The 21,858-nt window shown below is 43.4% G+C and overlaps 1 pseudogene; it reads right to left on the bottom strand.

The window, feature by feature from the left end:
• LOC123044606 (L-type lectin-domain containing receptor kinase SIT2-like) overlaps positions 1-21,858 on the bottom strand; it is an 81,368-nt pseudogene that overhangs the window by 17,748 nt on the left and 41,762 nt on the right.

Raw genomic sequence — 21,858 nt, forward strand, 5'->3', positions numbered from 1 at the left:
ACTGCTACCATCTGGTAACATGGATGGCGCACTGCTTCCACAAATAGATTCTGGGGTTGTACATTGTGTCCTAGTGTGAACGGCATCCTGAAAGGTTTCCGCTGGACATAAGTAAGAGATAGTTATCGTATGATCCAGGCAGTAAGCTTACATGGTAAACGACGGACGAATTATTGCCGAGCATGGCAAACTATATTTAAATGGTTCGAAGCAGCATCAGCCGAAAAGAAATTAAAATGGTAAGATGAAACTAGGGATGTAAGTGGCAAATAAACGACATCCGCCAGTCCCATCTAGTTAGTTTTTGCTACCTCCCTAGTTCATTTTCCTCAAAAAACAAAAACTCTTTTGAACTATCATACCACTAGTGGACTTTAATCGGGATTAAACGGGACCCAGTTGACATCCCTAGTTGAAAGGGAGTGTACCACCGCTATATTTAAGTTGCCAAGGCATCTAAGCAGTTGAAATAATCTGAGAAAGCACTTAACAGTGTGGCCTCATATAAACTACGAAGACAGTCTTGTGATGAAGTTGAGAGGAAAAGTTAAGGACTCAAATGAAATAGGCATGCATTTCTTTACGATAGTACAGCAGGCACTGCTGACATATTGGCCAACTCAGGTATAGCGTAACAACAAACAAGCATTCGAATCAAGCAATACAGCAAAGCAGACAACTGAACTATTTGTAATTCGGTAGGATTACAGGTTGAGGGCACAAGCCAAGAAAGCAGCCCACTCGCATTACATTTCACATGTACTAAAACACACTGGCTTACCATATGTTGCTGTGAAGCCTCGCTGCTGTTGCAATGTTCTTTGAAGATATCGTCAGCATCCCGTGGTTGCAAATCTAGTTGTTGTAGTTTATTCTGCACCCTCTATTTAGGTAAAATTAATTTTAATCGCATGCACTGGTCCGAATTGATCATCAATGGTTCATCTAAACTAATGAAAGAAGGGTGTGTGCATACACGACAATATATCTGCTTCCCTCTATTTTTATGCTTGTTCGAGGTGCCAGCCCCAAAAGAACAAATATTTTGCTTGATGGGGTTGGCAGCTCCATAATTAATAGAAGCATCAAATTAGTCATGCAACTTGGGAAGATCAAGAACACACAAACAAGTAATGAACAGAGGCTCGGAGCAGTGATGTAATAGCTAGCATCAGAAAATGTAGGGTAAAACGAACAAAAAGCAGCGGAACCACATGCTAGTTTGCTGATGTGTAATTAAGCATAGAGAACATTAAGCAGTCTGATGGAACCAACAGGTGGCATCAGAACAACACCATTATCATAAATATAGCATTCAAGAAGTAAAATAGTAGGCAGTGATATCTAGGAAGTACAGTAATACTCCCTCCGTTCCAAAATAGATGACTCAACTTTGTACTAACTTCAGTACAAAGTTAGTACAAAGTTGGGTCATCTATTTTGGAACGGAGGGAGTACTTAGGATAAAACTAAAGCATATTAACTATATGTGCACTGGTATGTAATTTAGCACATGTAACATGTTCACTGCCAGAAGTATGGCCCTACAGGTGCAAGCAGAATAACGCGTCTCATGAAAAACTGAATGATGCCCTGAAGAAATTCAAAGGTGCGGTGCTTATGCTAGGAAAGTGAACGTAGGCGCCGGCCGTTGGATAATAGTACCTGATTCTCGGCGGCGTATGGGTATCGTTGTCATACTTGATAGCTAAGGATCGTCGATGGTGCTCGTGTTGCGGTTGAGTTTGGGCCGGCTGTCGCCGTCGCTGAAGCGGCTCCGGTGCTACGGTTGCGGCGCCTGTCGACATACAAGAAAGCTCATCTGTGGTAAGTGAACAGTTGCACGATAAAGAGAAAAACCGAAGGAGTACAAATCGAAATAACCTGATGAGGCTGCGGCGTCGGTAAAGCAGGGCCGGTGGAGTTGAATATGGCGTCCGTGGAGCGGGTCCGGTGCAGTGGACGAAGGCTTCGGCGGGCGCGTTGTACAGTGCTTTCGGTGAGGCGGATCTGTTGCGGCGGACGAGGGCTTGTATGAAGGGCCAGCGAAGGGGCGGACGAGGGAGTCAGTGAAGGGCCTACACTGTGGTGGACGAGGGCGCCGGTTAAGCAGATCCGGTGCGGTGGACCATGATGGCGGTCAAGGAGATCTGGAGCGGTGGACAAGCCAGTCGCTGAAGCGGCTCCGGTGAAGTGGTGAGTTGGCAGTTGGGGGTTCCAAGGTGCGGAAGGTAGATCCGGCGGGGTGTGAGGTCCACCGCTGCGGCGGAGGACTAGATTCGGCGGCTTGCCGTGGTTGGGGGGGTCGGGGAGGGGAAGGGGAGGGGCTCTGGGGAAGAATGTTGGGGGCAAAGAGGGGAAAACAATGGAGTTACCAAAGCAGCCCTTTTCCGTTCATGTGGCAGGGGTAAAACAGGAATATCGCAGGGCTAAACTTTCGGGCGCGTGATATTTCGATGTGAGCGGGAAGTTTGAAAGCTTTTGGCGCCTAAAATTATAAGTATTCTGCTCTCGTACGGCCGACTATGATATCATGGCCGACAATTTGTTTGTTTTGCACGCAAAAAAATGTGCAAGTTTTGAAAATCAATGTCTCCAACTCGAAACTTAGATTGTCCATTCAATTCAAATATGGATCATTGAGCTACTACAAGCAAATACCATCATACGGTCCAATTCAAATGAAATTCCAAATGTGTTTATCCTAAATATGATGACAAAAGCAAAAATGTGTATGTGTATGAATAAAGTGGATGATTATAAAGTTTGAACATGCCCGTATGTGTATATCTCTAGGTTTGATATATGAATTTGAAATCACGAAATCCCGGCTTAAAAAATGTACCTCCGTTTAAATGAATTACAAAAGCTAATGATGGAGTCGAATTCCAAAATTCCAATCTTAGGTTTGTAATTCTGGTACATCAAGGTATATCACGCATGTTCAAAAGTATCGTTATCTCATAGTCCAAACTGTGAAACAAATTGATCAACCATGAGTGCACAATATCTCAATTACGCTAAAGTCCCTCAAATATAGACACCTCACTCTTTATCTGAAGCCAACCCCCCCCCTCGCCCCCACCACCACACACACACATAGAGAAGTCGTTCTCTCCCCCAAACACCAACACACGAGCACATTAACACCCCTCTCTCTTGTAAAGTCCGGACCCCAATATAGGTCTCTATCACTTTGTCTCTCGGGCATGCACACATCTCTTCCCTCACTCTCTAGGTCTCCCGCTATCTCTCTTACCCAAGCACACGCACTATGTAGAGTGTATATTTCCCATACACACAAAACATCACCCCAAACGTCTATCTCCCTAGTTATGTGGTTCTCGCGCACTCACCCCACACACCACCCCCACTGCAAACAAGCACACTTTGTCTCCTTGTGCACCACTCTCCTCTTTCTATCTCTCCCACATGCGGACCTGCCCCAGCTCCTTCCCTGTATACATATATGTCATGACTCTTTCCATAGCTCCCTAATGTATCATCATTCTCGATTTCGCACATTGTTCTCTACACCGTCTATTCTAGATCTCTCATGAAGTCCCTATCACACACACGATGACTCACTTCCCTTGTGTCTCCGTACATAGGCCAATTTCGGACAACATCAACATTGTCTCCCTATCTATATGCCATTTATGGACACAAACGACCCCTCTCGCCCCCTCTCTTCCTCTCTCTCTCTCTCTCTCTATCTATCTATCTATCTATGTCTCCATCACTATCTCTCTCTCTCTCACACACACCCCTCTCCCACACACACACTCGATGTCTCTTCCAAATAGTCTACTCCCCCTGCCCGCACCCGTGCTATCCCGCTACTACACATGTCACACCATTTCCGCTTCCCTTATACTATGTTTACATCATCAGTGGTCTCTCTACTCCACATACACACACTCCCTCTCACACACAAATGCGTGCACAAACACACACAGACACGCACAAACACCCATTTATATGGATCCTCATCTCTCCCCATGTCCGCATGTGTATCTCACTCACTCACTCTCTAATTATGTATATGTGTCTCCACGTTACACAACACAAAGCCCCATGTACATGTCTCTCTCTATCCTCAACACACATAGACACAAAGAATCTGTTATCATTGCCTCAGTCTCTAACATATCACACACACACACTGTCTCTCTCTCTCTCTCTCGAAAACACGCTCAACAAGGGTTTCCCCATGAATAACTAACCGTCTATTCATCAGCAGTCGTGGCAGTACGGCGAACACGAGACGTGAAAAAGAAAAAATCTCCACGTGCTTAGACCACATAGTATGACTACTAGGACTAGAGCAAGCCAAAAAGCGCGCCGCCGTCACCCCCTCCTTATCGGCGACGGGAAAATCTTTGTTTTACACAGTCGAGAAGTCATTGTGCTAAGGCCCCACATGCCGAGGCGTTGAATAGAATGTAGATGCTAGTTTACGGAAGCAAGTATCGATAATACGTTTGTATCTCCATACTTATATTTCTTCTCTTATAAAAAACCGAGTTGGTGATGATGGTACGTGTGCCATCTTGCAATATAGACCGTACGATCTATATCTGACAGATGGAAATTAAACTAAAATATACCTGCACCCCTCTCCACATTTGCAGACAAGGCCTTCCCTCGTTCATCCTTATCTCCAACAAACCTCATTGTTGAGCAATTAAGAAAGGAAGCCTCTGGAACAAACTGGCCTGGTGGCCGCTGCCGGCGTCGTCAATCCCCATGCCTCCGCTCAGTCCGACCACCAATCACCACCACACCCCACTCCTCTTCACCTTATCTCATATTTCTCGAGATATCATTAGTTTTTACACATGGGATTACTCCCGCAAGGGTCAATCACAACAAGTGTTTTATAAAAAAATGCATCTTGATGTTCCGTGCAATGCACGGATCTTGCTAGTACTCCTACACAAGACTAAGTTGGTGATGATGGTGTGTCTGCCATCCGTCGTTTCTGACCATTAGATCTACATCTAACGACTGTGAGGTAAGTTGTTGCCTTTTCTCACCAACATCCCACTTGTCTACCAATTTGCAGAAAAACCCATAATTAGTATCTTAAAACCAACCACATCCCTCCCTGACCTCACCAAAACAGCCCAAGGAATATATTCTAATTGAAACATAATATATCTCTAGTGACATATGTATATCAAAATTAGAGTGTTTTGTATCAAGTTTGTGAATAAGTATTATTCTAATTATGATTCGTTGCAACGCACATGAACATTGCTAGTATTTCCAACCATGCATTTTTTCCTAGTATTCCATAGTTTCGAGTTTTCCATCAAGATATTAGTCACTCATGGTTGATATTTACTTTCAATCATGTACACATATGCACTATGTAACTAGCCTTGCTTATTGGCTTCCAAAGCTTAACTTTCACTCCTACTTACAATATGTAGAGTATTTAACAAAAAACTACCACTTTCAACCAGCCCTAGGAAGAATCTATTGTACAAAAAATAGCAAAAACATACCCAAAATTTCTTAATCCACGCCAAAAACTACTACCTAGTACTCCTACCGATTAGGTTCGTTTAAACCCATTTATGACAGGGTTGGCCCACACGTCCGTGCTGACGAGGCAGCTTAAACCAACACATTTTGTTTGACCGTTGACACGAGGGACCCACATCTGACCTTCTATCCTGTTATTCCCCCTCAAATCATTATTTTTCCTGAACATTACTTCAAACAGTACTGATGCGTGTTCGTCGGTGGCGCCGGTGATGAGCGAGTTGGCCGCCGCTCTGCCGGACGGGCCAGACGCCGCGCTGGCCTCCGCACGGATTGGCAGGCTGGCTCGAGCGTGACTCACGAGCGAGCAAGCCGCCGCGCTGGCCTTCGCTCGAGCCAGATGGCTGGCCTTAGCGCGGCGCGCGCGAGCAAGCCGCCGCGCTGCCGTGCCAATCTAGCTAGAAAACCTTGCAGACAAGCAGCTGGACGGAGCTATCTTGGCTAGCTAGCGGCCGCGAGCGCCGGACGGAGCTGGCATCCGGGCTGCCGCAACATGGGCTCCGCACCGTCGGCGGTTTTGACCTTGCCTTCTACCGGCGGCGGTAGCTGCGTCCCATGGCCGAGGATGACTAGGTGGACGGGCCGGTGGTAGGAGGTCACTCGGGGATTTTTGTGCAGACTGACATGTAGGTTCCACAAGTCATAACGCCCGGTCGAATAGAAGGTGTTGACTTAACAGGCGACATGAGCCCTGTCAGAGGTTAGAGTTAGATTCTAACCCTGAACTAACTCTAACCAAAGTGGTGTTTGGATGCCAGGGTTAGATTGACAACAAATGTATCCAAACAGGGCCATGGGTTGAAACGTGCCTATAACGGCACTTTGTAGAGTAGTCGTTTCTTGGTAGGGCTGGTTGGTAAGAGCATGTACAATGGTTGATAAGGTAGTCTTATCTTAAGTCTGCCACGTATGCAAGTGGTAGTAGTTTCTTGGCATTTTAGTGATTTCTTGCATTATTAGGGGTCTCTTGCAATGTACGTACTATTAGCGACAAAAGGCAATTCTAGGTTGCGTTGTACTCCAACGAGTACTACTAGTGGTCGCGGGAGTGTATACCTCGTTTTGTGGGTTCGATCCCGGCTGAACGCACGGCGGCCTTTTTTTAAATAGTACTACTACACTTCACAGCGAGCCAATATTTTACACGGGTAGTTTGAGTTTTGAAGTCAAACAGACGTGCGGCCCCAGAATCTGGGTGCACTGGATAGCCTAGCCACGTGAACGGGTTTTCCTTCCCAGCATCCCGTGGCTCGCGTGCTCTCCCTAGCCGCACCTCGCTTGCAGCTTCCTCATCAGCTAGTAGCATATTTAAATTTAAACTAGCGCCTCCCATTTAAGCCCGTGGAGCCGGAAAAGCCTGGCGGGGCATTGGGAACTATGCAATATGGCTCTGTATGTAAAGTGCTCTACTACTACTCTGTAGTTTGTGGCGTTGCACGCATGGACTTCACTCCATTATCGGCTCTACTATAAAAGAAACTCCTCTTGACGTGTTTTTTTAAACGGAGGCAAAAGCTTTGCTTCATCTCATTCATAAAGAAGAAACTACTAACAAAGTTTGACGAGATCCATTATACCTCCACAAATGGAAGCGAAAAGCCTAGACTCGCTGTATCAAATAACTCAAATGTTCTGCCCCTGCAGTAACCTTCGCTGATAAACAGGCTGCTAGTGTGTGCGTGAGAGGAGCGGCTGAGTAGGCCAGCTACGTGAGAGGAGCGGCTGAATAGAGCACCGAGAGTACCCACTAGGCCATTACGCAGGTGTACTTTCCCTGCATTGATAGTACAACGATGTTTCTAGAGAACAGTAGTACCCTCCACTTCCAACTGTAGCTCCTTGGCCCTGAGATTCAAGAGTTCAAAACTGGTGCACTATACTAGACTAGACTAGAAGTACAGTACATCGCACTACTAGTTGAGAAAAAGTAGTACTAATACTGCTACGGTACGAGTACGTACTCCTCCGTCACATAATGTAAGATGTTTTTTGACACTAGTTGGCGTGTACAAAAAATGGCAAAAACATACCCAAAATTTCTTAATCCACGCCAAAAACTGCTACCTAGTGCCAAAAATTTCTTAGTAGTGCTATTATTTACAGTATAATGCAATCCCATAACATTCCATAATACTAGCACTAGTAGTAAATAATAGCCTCACCCCTTCGCTGAGGAACGATCTACAGTTGGAAGGGACGAGGCCCTGCGGTTACTACGCTCTTATCTCCTCCTCGCCAGTTCCCCTCCCCCCGAAGAGAAGGCAGTTTGTTGCTGCTCCCATGGATTCACCAGGCGGTTCTCCTCCTCGTCGGGGCTGGGAGACCTTGGACGATGATCCTCTGGGAGAAATCGCACGCCGCTCCGACGTCCTCACCGCCGCAAGACTCGGTGCTTCCTGCACCAACTTTTTCAAGACGCTGCTTAAACAGGCTTGGGAAAAGGCCATGCTTGTTGGTCTTCCACGCATCCTCGAGGATAAGGTTCTTCTATGGGACAATCCTTTGAACAGTCCACCGCTCCCTGGCCATGGTTGCACGTTGACTCCGCTAGAGTTGCCGACGCTGAGAGGTAGTCGGATTTTGTCCGATGAGCAGGTCGGTGATACGTCCATTTTGCATCATGCTTTTATGTCAATATTTATTGCATTATGGGCTGTTATTTCACGTTATGTCACAATACTTATGGCTATTCTCTCTTATTTTACAAGGTTTACATGAAGAGGGAGAATCCCGGCAGCTGGAATTCTGGGCTGGAAAAGGAGCAAATATTGAAGGACTATTCTGCGCAACTCCAAAAGTCCTGAAACTCCATGGAATACCTTAGAATAAATAAATAAAAATCCTTGCAAAAGATGAAGACCAGGGGGCCCACACCCTGCTCACGAGGGTGGGGGGCGCCCCCCTGGGCGTGCCCCCCTACCTCGTGGGCCCCTGGTGGCTCTCCATGTACATCTTCTCCCATATGAAGTCTTTCGATGAGAAAACAATAGCAGAGAACCTTTCGGGATGAGACTCCGCCGCCACGAGGCAGAACCTTGGCGGAACCAATCTAGGGCTCCGGCAGAGCTGTTCTGCCGGGGACACTTCCCTCCGAGAGGGGGAAATCATCACCATCGTCATCACCAACACTCCTCTCATCGGGAGAGGGCAATCTCCATCAACATCTACACCAGCACCATCTCATCTCCAAACCCTAGTTCATCTCTTGTATCCAATTCTTGTCTCCAAGTCCGGGATTGGTGCTAGTAGGTTGCTAGTAGTGTTGATTACTCCTTGTAGTTAATGCTAGTTGGTTTATTTGGTGGAAGATCATATGTTCAGATCCTTTATGCACAATATTACCCCTCTAATTATGAACATGAATATGCTTTGTGAGTAGTTACGTTTGTTCCTGAGGACAAGGGAGAAGTCTTGCTATTAGTAGTCATGTGAATTTGGTATTCGTTCGATATGTTGATAAGATGTATGTTGTCTAACCTCTAGTGGTGTTATGTGAACGTCGACTACATAACACTTCACCATTATTTGGGCCTAGAGGAAGGCATTGGGAAGTAATAAGTAGATGATGGGTTGCTAGAGTGACAGAAGCTTAAACCCTAGTTTATGCGTTGCTTCGTAAGGGGCTGATTTGGATCCATATGTTTCATGCTATGGTTAGGTTTACCTTAATACTTTTGTTGTAGTTGCTAATGCTTGCAATAGAGGTTAATCATAAGTGGGATGCTTGTCCAAGTAAGGGCAGTACCCAAGCACCAGTCCACCCACATATCAAATTATCAAAGTACCGAACGCGAATCATATGAGCGTGATGAAAACTAGCTTGACGATATTCCCATGTGTCCTCGGGAACGATTTTCCTATTATAAGAGTTTGTCCAGGCTTGTCCTTTGCTACAAAAAGGATTGGGCCACCTTGCTGCACTTTATTTACTTTTGTTACTTGTTGCTCGTTACCATTTATCTTATCACAAAACTATCTATTACCACTTATTTCAGTACTTGCAGAGAATACCTTGCTGAAAACCGCTTATCATTTCCTTCTGCTCCTCATTGGGTTCGACACTCTTACTTATCGAAAGGACTACGATAGATCCCCTATACTTGTGGGTCATCAAGACTCTTTTCTGGCGCCGTTGCCGGGGAGTGAAGCGCCTTTGGTAGGTGGAATTTGGTAAGGAAAAATTTATTTAGTGTGCTGAAATTTTCTGTCACTTGTTACCATGGAAAGTAATTGCTTGAGGGGCTTGTTCGGGGTATCTTCACCCCGTCCAGTTGAGCAAAGAGTTGCTCCTCAACCTACTGAACCTACTGAATCTATTGAAGATGAAACTGCTTTTCAGATTCCTTCGGGTAGGATGGAAAAACTGCTAGCTAACACTTTCGCAGGAGATGGAACAAAGCATCCTGACGAACATCTACGCTTTGTGGATGATATTTGTGGACTATTTAAGCTTGCAGGTATACCCGATGATGCCGTTAAGAGGAAGGCTTTCCCTTTATCTTTGGAGGGAGACGCATTGACATGGTATAGGCTATGTGATGATACGAGATCATGGAACTATAAAAGATAAAAATTGGAATTTCATCAAAAGTATTACCCTATGCATCGTGTTCATCGTGATCGCAATTATATATGTAATTTTTGGCCTCGCGAAGGAGAAAGCATCGCTCAAGCTTGGGGGAGGCTTAAATCAATGTTATATTCATGCCACAATCATGAGCTCTCAAAATTGATAATTCTCCAGAATTTTTATGCTCGGCTTTCTGATAATAATCACACCATGCTCGATACTTCTTGTGCTGGCTCTTTTATGATGAACTCTATTGAATTTGATGGAATTTATTGGATAGAATTAAACACAACTCTGAAGATTGGGACCTCGACGAAGGTAAGGAGTCAGGTATGACACCTAAGTTTGATTGTGTTAAATCTTTTATGGATACTGATATTTTCCGTAAGTTTAGCACTAAATATGGACTTGACTCTGAGATAGTAGCTTCTTTTTGTGAATATTTTGCTACTTATGTTGATCTCCCCGAGAAGTGGTTTAAATACCATCCTCCCATAGAAGTAAAAGTAGCCGCACCTATAAAAGTTGAGGAAAAGATTGTCACTTATAATGATCTTATTGTTCCTACTTCTTATGTTGAGAAACCTCCTTTCCCTGTTAGAATGAAGGATCATGCTAAAGCTTCAACTGTTGTTCGTAAAAGCAATACTAGGACTTATACACCTCCTGAGCAAGTCAAAGTAGAACCCAATATTGCTATTGTTAAAGATCTCTTGTCTGATAATATTGATGGGCATGTTATTCAATTCACTGGTGAAACTGCTAGAATTGCTAAACCCTGTGATAGAGATAAACATAGACCTGTGGTAGGCGTGCCTGTTATTTCTGTTAAAATAGGAGATCATTGTTATCATGGCTTGTGTGATATGGGTGCTAGTGCTAGTGTTATACCCATTGACTTATACAAACAAATTATGCATGATATTGCACCTGCTGAGTTAGAAGATATTGATGTTACAATTAAACTTGCCAATAGAGATACTATATCTCCAATGGGAATTGTTAGAGATGTTGAAGTCTTGTGTGGGAAAACCAAATATCCCACTGATTTTCTTGTTCTTGGTTCTCCACAAGATAGCTTTTGTCCCATTATTTTTGGTAGACCCTTCTTGCGTACCGTTAATGTTAAGATAGATTGCAAAAAGAATGTTGTTACTGTTGGCTTGGATGATATGGTTCATGAGTTTAATTTCTCTAAATTTAGTAAACAACATCGTGAGGAAGAATTGCCTAGTAAGGATGAAATTATTGGTCTTGCTTCTATAGTTGTACCTCCTAGTGATCCTTTAGAACACTATTTGCTAGACCATGAAAATGATATGTTCACAAATGAAATAAGGGAAATAGATGAATTATTCTTTAAACAGGAACCTATTCTGCAACACAATTTGCTTGTTGAAATCCTAGGGGATCCTCCTCCACCCAAGGGTGATCCCGTGTTTGAGCTTAAACCGTTGCCTGATAATCTTAAATATGCTTATCTTGATGAAAAGAAAATATATCCTGTTATTATTGGCGCTAACCTTTCAGAGCATGAAGAAGAAAGATTATTGAAAACTCTGAAGAAGCATCGTGCCGCTATTGGATATACTCTGGATGATCTTAAGGGCATCAGTCCCACTCTATGTCAACATAAAATAAATTTGGAAGCTGATGCCAAACCAGTTTGTGATCCTCAACGATGTTTGAATCCTAAAATGAAAGAAGTGGTAAGAAAAGAAATACTCAAGCTTCTGGAGGCAGGTATAATTTATCCTGTTGCTGATAGTCAGTGGGTAAGTCATGTCCATTGTGTCCCTAAGAAGGGAGGTATTACTGTTGTCCCTAATGATAAAGATGAATTGATTCCGCAAAGAATTATCACAGGTTATAGGATGGTAATTGATTTCCGCAAATTAAATAAGGCTACTAAGAAAGATCATTACCCCTTACCTTTTATTGATCAAATGCTAGAAAGACTATGCAAACATACACATTATTGCTTTTTAGATGGTTACTCTGGTTTTTCTCAAATACCTGTGTCGGCTAAAGATCAATCAAAGACTACTTTTACTTGCCCTTTTGGTACTTTTGCTTATAGACGTATGCCTTTTGGTTTATGTAATTCACCTGCTACCTTTCAAAGATGCATGATGGCTATATTCCCTGACTTTTGTGAGAAGATTTGTGAGGTCTTCATGGATGACTTTTCCGTCTATGGTTCCTCTTTTGATGATTGCTTGAGCAATCTCACTCGAGTTTTGCAGAGATGTGAAGAAACTAATCTTGTCTTGAATTGGGAAAAGTGTCACTTTATGGTTAATGAAGGTATTGTCTTGGGGCACAAAGTTTATGAAAGAGGTATTGAAGTTGATAAAGCCAAGGTTGATGCTATTGAAAAGATGCCATGTCCCAAGGACATCAAAGGTATAAGAAGTTTCCTTGGTCATGCCGGATTTTATAGGACGTTCATTAAGGACTTCTCAAAAATCTCTCGGCCTCTGACTAATTTATTACAAAAAGATGTGCCATTTGTCTTTGATGATGATTGTGTAGAAGCATTTAAAATACTTAAGAAAGCATTAGTCTCTACACCTGTAGTTCAGCCACCTGATTGGAATTTACCCTTCAAAATTATGTGTGATGCTAGTGATTATGTTGTAGTTGTTGTTCTGGGGCAAAGAGTTGATAAGAAATTCAATGTTATCCACTATGCTAGTAAGACTCTAGACAATGCTCAAAGAAATTATGCTACTACTGAAAAGGAAATTTTAGCGGTTGTATTTGCTTGTGATAAATTCATGCCCTATATTGTTGATTCTAGAGTAACTATTCATACAAATCATGCTGCTATTAAATATCTTATGGAAAAGAAAGATGCAAAACCTAGACTCATTAGATGGGTTCTCCTGCTTCAAGAATTTGATTTACATATTGTTGATAGAAAAGGAGCTAAGAACCCCGTTGCAGACAACTTGTCTAGGCTAGAGAATGTTCTTGATGACCCACTACCTATTGATGATAGCTTTCCTGATGAGCAATTGAATGTCATAAGTACTTCTCATAGCACTCCATGGTATGCTGATTATGCTAATTATATTGTTGCTAAATTTATACCGCCTAGCTTCACATACCAACAAAAGAAAAAGTTTTTCTATGACTTGCGACATTACTTTTGGGATGACCCACATCTTTATAAATAAGGAGTAGATTGTGTTATTAGACGTTGTGTACCTGAGCATGAACAGGAACAGATCCTACACAAGTGTCACTCCGAGGCTTATGGAGGACACCACGCTGGAGATAGAGCTGCACATAAGGTATGCAATCCGGGTTTTATTGGCCTACTCTCTTCAAGGATGCCCATAAGTTTGTTTTGTCTTGTGATGAATGTCAAAGAATTGGTAATATCAGTAGACATCAAGAAATGCCTATGAATTATTCACTTGTTATTGAGCCATTTGATGTTTGGGGCTTTGATTATATGGGAACTTTTCCTGCCTCTAATGGTTACACTCATATTCTAGTTGCTGTTGATTACGTTACTAAGTGGGTAGAAGCTATTCCAACTAGTAGTGCTGATCATAACAGTTCTATTAAAATGCTCAAGGAAGTTATTTTTCCAAGGTTTGGAGTCCCTAGATACTTAATGACTGATGGTGGTTCACACTTTATTCATGGTGCTTTCCGTAAGATGCTTGCTAAATACGACGTTAATCATAGAATTGCATATCCATATCACCCGCAGTCTAGTGGTCAGGTAGAATTGAGCAATAGAGAGCTCAAATTAATTTTGCAAAAGACTGTCAATAGGTCTAGAGAGAATTGGTCCAAAAAACTGGATGATGCATTATGGGCCTATAGAACTGCATTTAAAAATCCTATGGGTATGTCTCCGTATAAGATGGTTTATGGAAAAGCATGTCATTTACCTCTCGAACTAGAACACAAGGCATATTGGGCTATTAAGGAGCTCAACTATGATTTCAAACTTGCCGGTGAGAAGAGGTTATTTGATATTAGCTCACTTGATGAATGGAGAACCCAAGCTTATGAAAATGCCAAGCTGTTTAAAGAAAAAGTTAAAAGGTGGCATGACAAAAGGATACAAAAGCGTGAGTTTAATGTAGGTGATTATGTATTGCTATACAACTCTCGTTTAAGATTTTTTGCAGGAAAACTTCTCTCCAAATGGGAAGGTCCTTATGTTATCGAGGAGGTCTATCGTTCCGGTGCCATAAAAATCAACAACTTCGCAGGCACAAATCCGAAGGTGGTAAACAGTCAAAGGATCAAACACTATATCTCAAGTAATCCTATAAATGTTGAAACTGAGGAATACATAAGGGACACTTTCCAGAATGTTCCAGACTCCAAAAAGGAATAGGTATGTGGTACGGTAAGTAAACCGACTCCAAAACAATTTTTAAGGCAATATTTCTCCGTTTTGGAATATTTAGAAAAATAGAAAAATAAATAGCAGTCCGGGGAGGACACGAGGCCTCCACGAGGGTGGAGGGCGCGCCCTACCCCCCTGGGCGCGCCCCCCTACCTCGTGAGCACCTCGTGTGCCCTCCGGACACCGTTTCCTTACACGATACGTATTTTGGTCGGTAAAAATTCATTATATATACTCCCGAAGGTTTTGACTCTCGTATCACGCAAATCTCCCCTGTTCTTGTTTCGAGCTGTTTTTCTGACAGGTCTAGATCATCATGACGACCCCAAGTGCTTCCAAGGACAAGTTTTTCGAGAAGGTTATCAACCCTTACCTCGCGGAGGTCCTGCGACACCCTCAAACCATTGAGATGCGTGATGGGTTGCTGCACATCCGCGATGTTGAGGGACCAAAGGGAACCGGAAGCGTGGAGTTGAGGCTCGAAGCAATGGAGCAACAAGTTTTCAAGTGCCAGGGGATGGTGGAGCGTGGAATCAACGCTACCCACAAGATGCTCGCGGAGTTCACCAACAACTATGAGCCGGATGCCAAGAAGACCGAGGAAGCCATATATAAGCTACATGAGAAGATCCAGCACCTCCAAGCCCAAATTTATGATCTGCAAAACCAAAACTATGAGTATGAATATAGATTCAAAAGGATGAGTTTGGCTGCAGATTTGAGGATTCCGGAGACTCGATCATCCTTCTATGATGGTGATCCTATGCCGTGGAAGATGGACGACAAGCTTGCATCATCATCAACACCTCCACCGCCAACAAGGAAGGAGACATAATCACATGGGTATGGGCACTCGCCTTGGCAACTGCCAAGCTTGGGGGAGGTGCCCTGGTATCGTATCACCATCACAACTTTTATCTTTACCGTTTTCTTAGTTCGATCCTATTAGTAGTATCTTGATTTAGTAGAATAAAGTCATGGCATGATCTAGTTTTGAGTTTTGCTTTATGATCCTTCTTTGTAATCGAGTCCATGAGCTATATAATAAAGATTAGTGTTGAGTCAAGGGCTTGAGTATTTTGCCATGATCTTGGGTGATTAGAAGAAAAAGAATAAAAAGAATCAAGAGTTCATATTGATCTTATTGAAAGTAATGACTTCACATAGAAAGAGTATGATGATTTAAAGTTGTTGGGAGTTGGAAAATATAGCTTTGGTCATCGTTGCAATTAATAGGAAGTAATAAGGAAAGATAGGTTTCACATATAGATATATTATCATTGACATCTTTTATGATTGGGAGCACTCATTAAAATATGACATGCTAAAGAGTTGATGTTGGACAAGGAAGACAACATAATGAATTATGTTCTCTTACATCTGAGATAAAGTATGTTGTCATGGTTCCTCTACCGTGTTGAGTTTGCCTTTCCCCCTCATGCTAGCCAATCTTCAGCACTAAGTAGAAATACTACTTGTGCTTCCAAATACCCTTAATCCAGTTTTGCCATGAGAGTCCACCATATCTACCTATGGATTGAGTAAGATCCTTCAAGTAAGTTGTCATCGGTGCAAGCAATAAAAATTGCTCTCTAAATATGCATGACTTATTAGTGTAGAGAAATAAGATTTGTATGAACTTGTTGTGGACGCAATAAAAGCGACGGACTGCATAATAAAGGTTCACATGCAAGGGGCAATATAAAGTGATGTTCTTTTGCATTAAGATTTTGTGCATCAAACCTAAACGCGCATGACAACCTCTCCTTCCCTCTGCGAAGGGCCTATCTTTTATTATTATCCTCTACCCTATGCAAGAGTCACGGTGATATTCACCCTTCCTTTTTCATTTTATCCTTTGGCAAGCTCAGCATGCTGGAAAGAACATGATATATATATCTAATTGGATGTGGGGGAGCGTGAATTATTATTGTTGACATTACCCTTGAGGTAAAAGGTTGTGGGGCAAAAACTATAAGCCCCTATCGTTCTCTGTGTCCGATTAAAACTCTATAACCACAAGTATCGCGTGAGTGTTAGCAATTATGAAGGACTAAGTGATAGTTGAGTATGTGGACTTGCTTTTAAGCTCTGACATAGAATCTTTCCGATGTTATGATAAATTGCAATTGCTTCAATGACTGAGATTATAATTGTTGGTGCCCAATAAAGTTTCTGATTCATGCTTTGGCTTTGTGAAAAGATCATCACTTGAACATAAGTAATCATATGACAAAATTTATATATGTTGCTGTTATGAAGTAATCATGACGCCTTCATGTCTGTCTTTTATTTTTATCGACGCCTCTACCTCTAAACATGAGGACATATTTATTGTTATCGGCTTTTCGCTTGAGGAAAAGCGAGGTCTAAGCTTGGGGGAGTTGATACGTCCATTTTGCATCATGCTTTTATGTCAATATTTATTGCATTATGGGCTGTTATTTCACGTTATGTCACAATACTTATGGCTATTCTCTCTTATTTTACAAGGTTTACATGAAGAGGGAGAATGCCGGCAGGTGGAATTCTAGGCTGGAAAAGGAGCAAATATTGAAGGACTATTCTGCGCAACTCCAAAAGTCCTGAAACTCCACGGAATACCTTAGAATAAATAAAGAAAAATCCTTGCAAAAGATGAAGACCAGGGGCCCCACACCCTGCTCACGAGGGTGGGAGCGCCCCCCTGGGCGCCCCCCCCTACCTTGTGGGCCCCCTGGTGGCTCTCCGACGTCCATTTTCTCCCATATGAAGTCTTTCGATGAGAAAAAAATAGCAGAGAACCTTTTGGGACGAGACTCTACTGCCATGAGGCGGAACCTTGGCGGAACCAATCTAGGGCTCCGGCAGAGCTGTTCTGCCGGGGACACTTCCCTCCGGGAGGGGGAAATCATCACCATCGTCATCACCAACGCTCCGCTCATCGGGAGAGGGCAATCTCCATCAACATCTTCACCAGCACCATCTCATCTCCAAACCCTAGTTCATCTCTTGTATCCAATTCTTGTCTCCAAGTCCGGGATTGGTGCTAGTAGGTTGCTAGTAGTGTTGATTACTCCTTGTAGTTAATGCTAGTTGGTTTATTTGGTGGAAGATCATATGTTCAGATCCTTTATGCACAATATTACCCCTCTGATTATGAACATGAATATGCTTTGTGAGTAGTTACGTTTGTTCCTGAGGACAAGGGAGAAGTCTTGCTATTAGTAGTCATGTGAGTTTGGTATTTGTTCGATATTTTGATAAGATGTATGTTGTCTAACCTCTAGTGGTGTTATGTGAACATCGACTACATAACACTTCACCATTATTTGGGCCTAGAGGAAGGCATTGGGAAGTAATAAGTAGATGATGGGTTGCTAGAGTGACAGAAGCTTAAACCCTAGTTTATGCGTTGCTTCGTAAGGGGCTGATTTGGATCCATATGTTTCATGCTATGGTTAGGTTTACCTTAATACTTTTGTTGTAGTTGTGGATGCTTGCAATAGAGGTTAATCATAAGTGGGATGCTTGTCCAAGTAAGGGCAGTACCCAAGCACCGGTCCACCCACATATCAAATTATCAAAGTACCGAACGCGAATCATATGAGCGTGATGAAAACTAGCTTGACGATATTCCCATGTGTCCTCGGGAGCGCTTTTCCTATTATAAGAGTTTGTCCAGGCTTGTCCTTTGCTACAAAAAGGATTGGGCCACCTTGCTGCACTTTATTTACTTTTGTTACTTGTTGCTCGTTACCATTTATCTTATCACAAGACTATCTGTTACCACTTATTTCAGTACTTGCAGAGAATACCTTGTTGAAAACCGCTTATCATTTCCTTCTGCTCCTTGTTGGGTTCGACACTCTTACTTATCAAAAGGACTATGATAGATCCCCTATAATTGTGGGTCATCAGTCAGTAATGGAGTTTGATCATGTAGTACTTAGTTATTCCATTTCCATCCTGTATTTTCTCCGCTGCCCAGCGTCTTATATATAGGTCTGGGTCAGTGCCAACGAAGATTGGCTTGCATACCTCCGGCCGGATACCACCATCATTTTGCACAACATCCACAGCAGTGCGGCCGTTTCGGTAGACCCCTTCTCCACCATTGGGATCGGCCTTCCGACTGGCTGGGCTTGAATACGTATGATGATGCCTACATGAGATTGAAGAAGATAGCAATTGCGGACCCGCCGACAAAGCGACGCGGCTACAGCGATTACTATCTCATCGCGGTGTTCGACATAAGGATTGCCATCAATGCAAGAGGCAGTAACGGCAGAGGCTGGCGCATGTTGGCGGCGGTAGGTTTGTACCCCTACACGTTCGAAGATGCCGTGCGCCATCTAGGCCGCATCTTCGCGGTGACAAGCCAGGGGACTTGTTTCATCTGGTTGCCATCCTACGGTATGGGAGATTACAAACGGAATGCACAAACCATAATTTGCATCCCTAACAGTACTCCATTATTTTGCAGGGATTAGCCATCCCCCGATCAAAATAAGATCGCTGATCCTGGATGTGCATTTGCATCCGCAATTCGGTCTAACCTGGAACCTTGTAGCTGACTTTGGCATATTGGGATCAACTATCTTAGCAGTCGTTACCCATGGTACCATTGATGTGCAACATGGTCACACAATCTACCACGATCGGACCATCACCATCTACCAAGGTATTCCATGTTTTAACCCTCTCGCCTTCTCTTTCATTGTTGTACTAGTAGTATACTTAGTAGTACTAGTAGGAGTACTTTTTACCTTGGAGGACGCTTATAGCTAGCTAGGCCCTTGAAGACTTGAACCCACTAGTTGCCACCATTTTTGTTTTTCCATGTCTTACTATCTCATCCATGTAGCCAAGAGTGGCTATATATAATAAGCCGATTATTTTACTTCCTCTATATCGGAGTAGTACTATTTGCTGCACAGTATTACTCACCGCCATATTTGAGCACAACATTATTATGCATGGACCTTGACTATGCACGTCACCATGTGTCCAGATCTGGGATGCCGCGTGTACCAGATGAACGGCGCTGAGTTCGACCCCCCTAATGTTACGTGGGTGTCGAGGAACACTCTTGGAGAGTACTCGCTTTTCATCGGGGACAGCTACCCCATTGTGAAGCAGATGCCACCTTCCGTGCACGACACGGAAGGCCTGTCGTTCATGAAGCATGGTTGTGTCTTCAGTGCGCACCGCCGGATGAACGACATGCTGGGACACGCTATCCCTGATTTATGCCGCTTTAGCTTGGATGAGTCTCCATCATGTGGAACCGGACTAGAAAGCTATGACAATGATTCCTGTTGCCACCGCTATGGATCGTGCCATCCATGAAAAACACCTGGGACTGGAACCTGGAGGAGGACATGTAGCCCATCTATAATGTGTAAGTGGAGTACGGTAATTGTGAACGGTAGCACTGTTAATATATGTAGACTAGTCGTGCACAAATTTATCACATGAATTGGAGATGAACTTGTGTGGCATACTGGCATTTGTCCTTTAGAATTTATTACTAGTAAATGTGTTGTGTGTACGTGCAACTTGTGTGGTTGTTGCATGGGCTCCAACATGCTCTTTGAGAAAAAAAAGTGGCACAGCTTTGGATATACATGACGTGGCGACATCATACAGTAGCATTGTTCGCTATAGTTGTAGTACACTCCTACTAGGACGACAACTCCTATAAAACCTTGCGCTTGGATCTTTGCCTCTTCAGGAGGTTCAACAGTTCGTACTCGTGTGAACCTTGCACTTGGCTCTTCGCCTCTTCGGAAGGTCCAACAATGATGATACTACAGTACAATATGCTTCTGGCAATCTGACACCGATTGAACTGCTGCACGTCCACCGCGAGGGCGAGGGCGAGGGAGAGGGAGAGGGAGAGGGCGTTGTAGTCAAAACCCTCTCCTCGTCCTGCGAACCACCGCGCGCGTGGGCGAGGGAGAGGCGTAGTAAGCAAGCTTCTCCTCGTTCAGAGAGTTGACGGGACACATCAAAGTAGTACTAGTACTAGTAGTCCATACTGCGTTCTTTCCGATTAATATGGCTTAATTTGAAACGAGAAAAATACACTGGCGGTCAAGGTATGTAACAATACGCTCTTTACAGTCACTATATATAGTTTTGCGGTGATTATACGATCACTAGCTCATCGTAGAGCACCATATTGCACCCTACTGACCTGCCACATAGTCGACGTGGCACTTTGTTGACTGGTTAGATTGTCACCTGGTTTCTGGGTCCCACCTATCAGTTGGCAGAGCAAAGAAATCAGTTAAACAAAACTTTACGCAGGTGCGACACGAGTCCAACCCTTGCGCGCGAACCACCCTGGCTGTGTATGTGAGTGCATGCACGTGTACTCCCTCGGTCTTCCAACAAAGAGTGTACATCGGCTAAAAAACAAAGAGCGTAGTACATGATGTACATTTGCACTTCCAATGAATTTAGCCTTTAATCTAAATCGATATTGATTGACTAATGCACCAACTTGTGCTGTAGGTATAGGCTACATGTCTATCCTTAATTACAGCATGCAACGGCCTTCATTTAATCTTCTTCTCTCAATGGTCGCATGCACACATAAGTCTGCTACTTTTGGGCGTTAATTATGCCCTAGTCAATGTGTAAATCTCTAAATGTACAGTCTTTCACGGACGTAGGGAGTAGGTTGAGCACTTGAGCTTGAGCGTGTGTATTGTATCATGTGCTGTGTGCCGCATGGGTGCGTGAGTGTTGCGTGCGTCCATGTGTATGTGTGAGTGTTGCATGTTGCATGCATGCATGCATGCATGGGGCTTACTCCCTCCCATTGACATGTTCATATTTCAAGCTTCCTTTGTTCCCTCCATATGGTGATACTCCCTCTGTTCCCAAATATGGAGTAAAAGCCTCCCTCTGTTCCCAAATACGGAGTATTTGTCTTTCTACAGATTTCAACAAGTGACTTGGTACGGAGCAAAATGAGTGAAGTGAACGTAGAGGCATAGGGATACTATAGAAAGGAAGTCCTTGCGATCCATTATTCCCCATCTTGGTCAGAGAGAACTATTCAACCAGTCTTCGCAGTGAAGTGACAATACACGTTGTAGCAGATGGGACATGTAATTAATAAGCTGAACTAGTGTGTTGGTGTTACTAAATCAGCCTTACCCAGTACTGCCATCATGTTTGCCAGTAGAGCATGCTTCCGCAAATACGCCTAGGCACCTCTGTCCTCCATTAACTGACATATGGGCCCTCTTGTGGTAGACCCACATGTCATCGGTGTAACTATTTACACTCCAAAGGACGGTATATCCTGGTAGTAGTACTAGTAGAATTGAGATTTAATGCACTTTCTTCCCCGTCTTCCACT

The sequence above is a fragment of the Triticum aestivum genome, chromosome 2B (assembly GCF_018294505.1).
Source record: "Triticum aestivum cultivar Chinese Spring chromosome 2B, IWGSC CS RefSeq v2.1, whole genome shotgun sequence".
Classification (NCBI taxonomy): Eukaryota; Viridiplantae; Streptophyta; class Magnoliopsida; order Poales; family Poaceae; genus Triticum; species Triticum aestivum.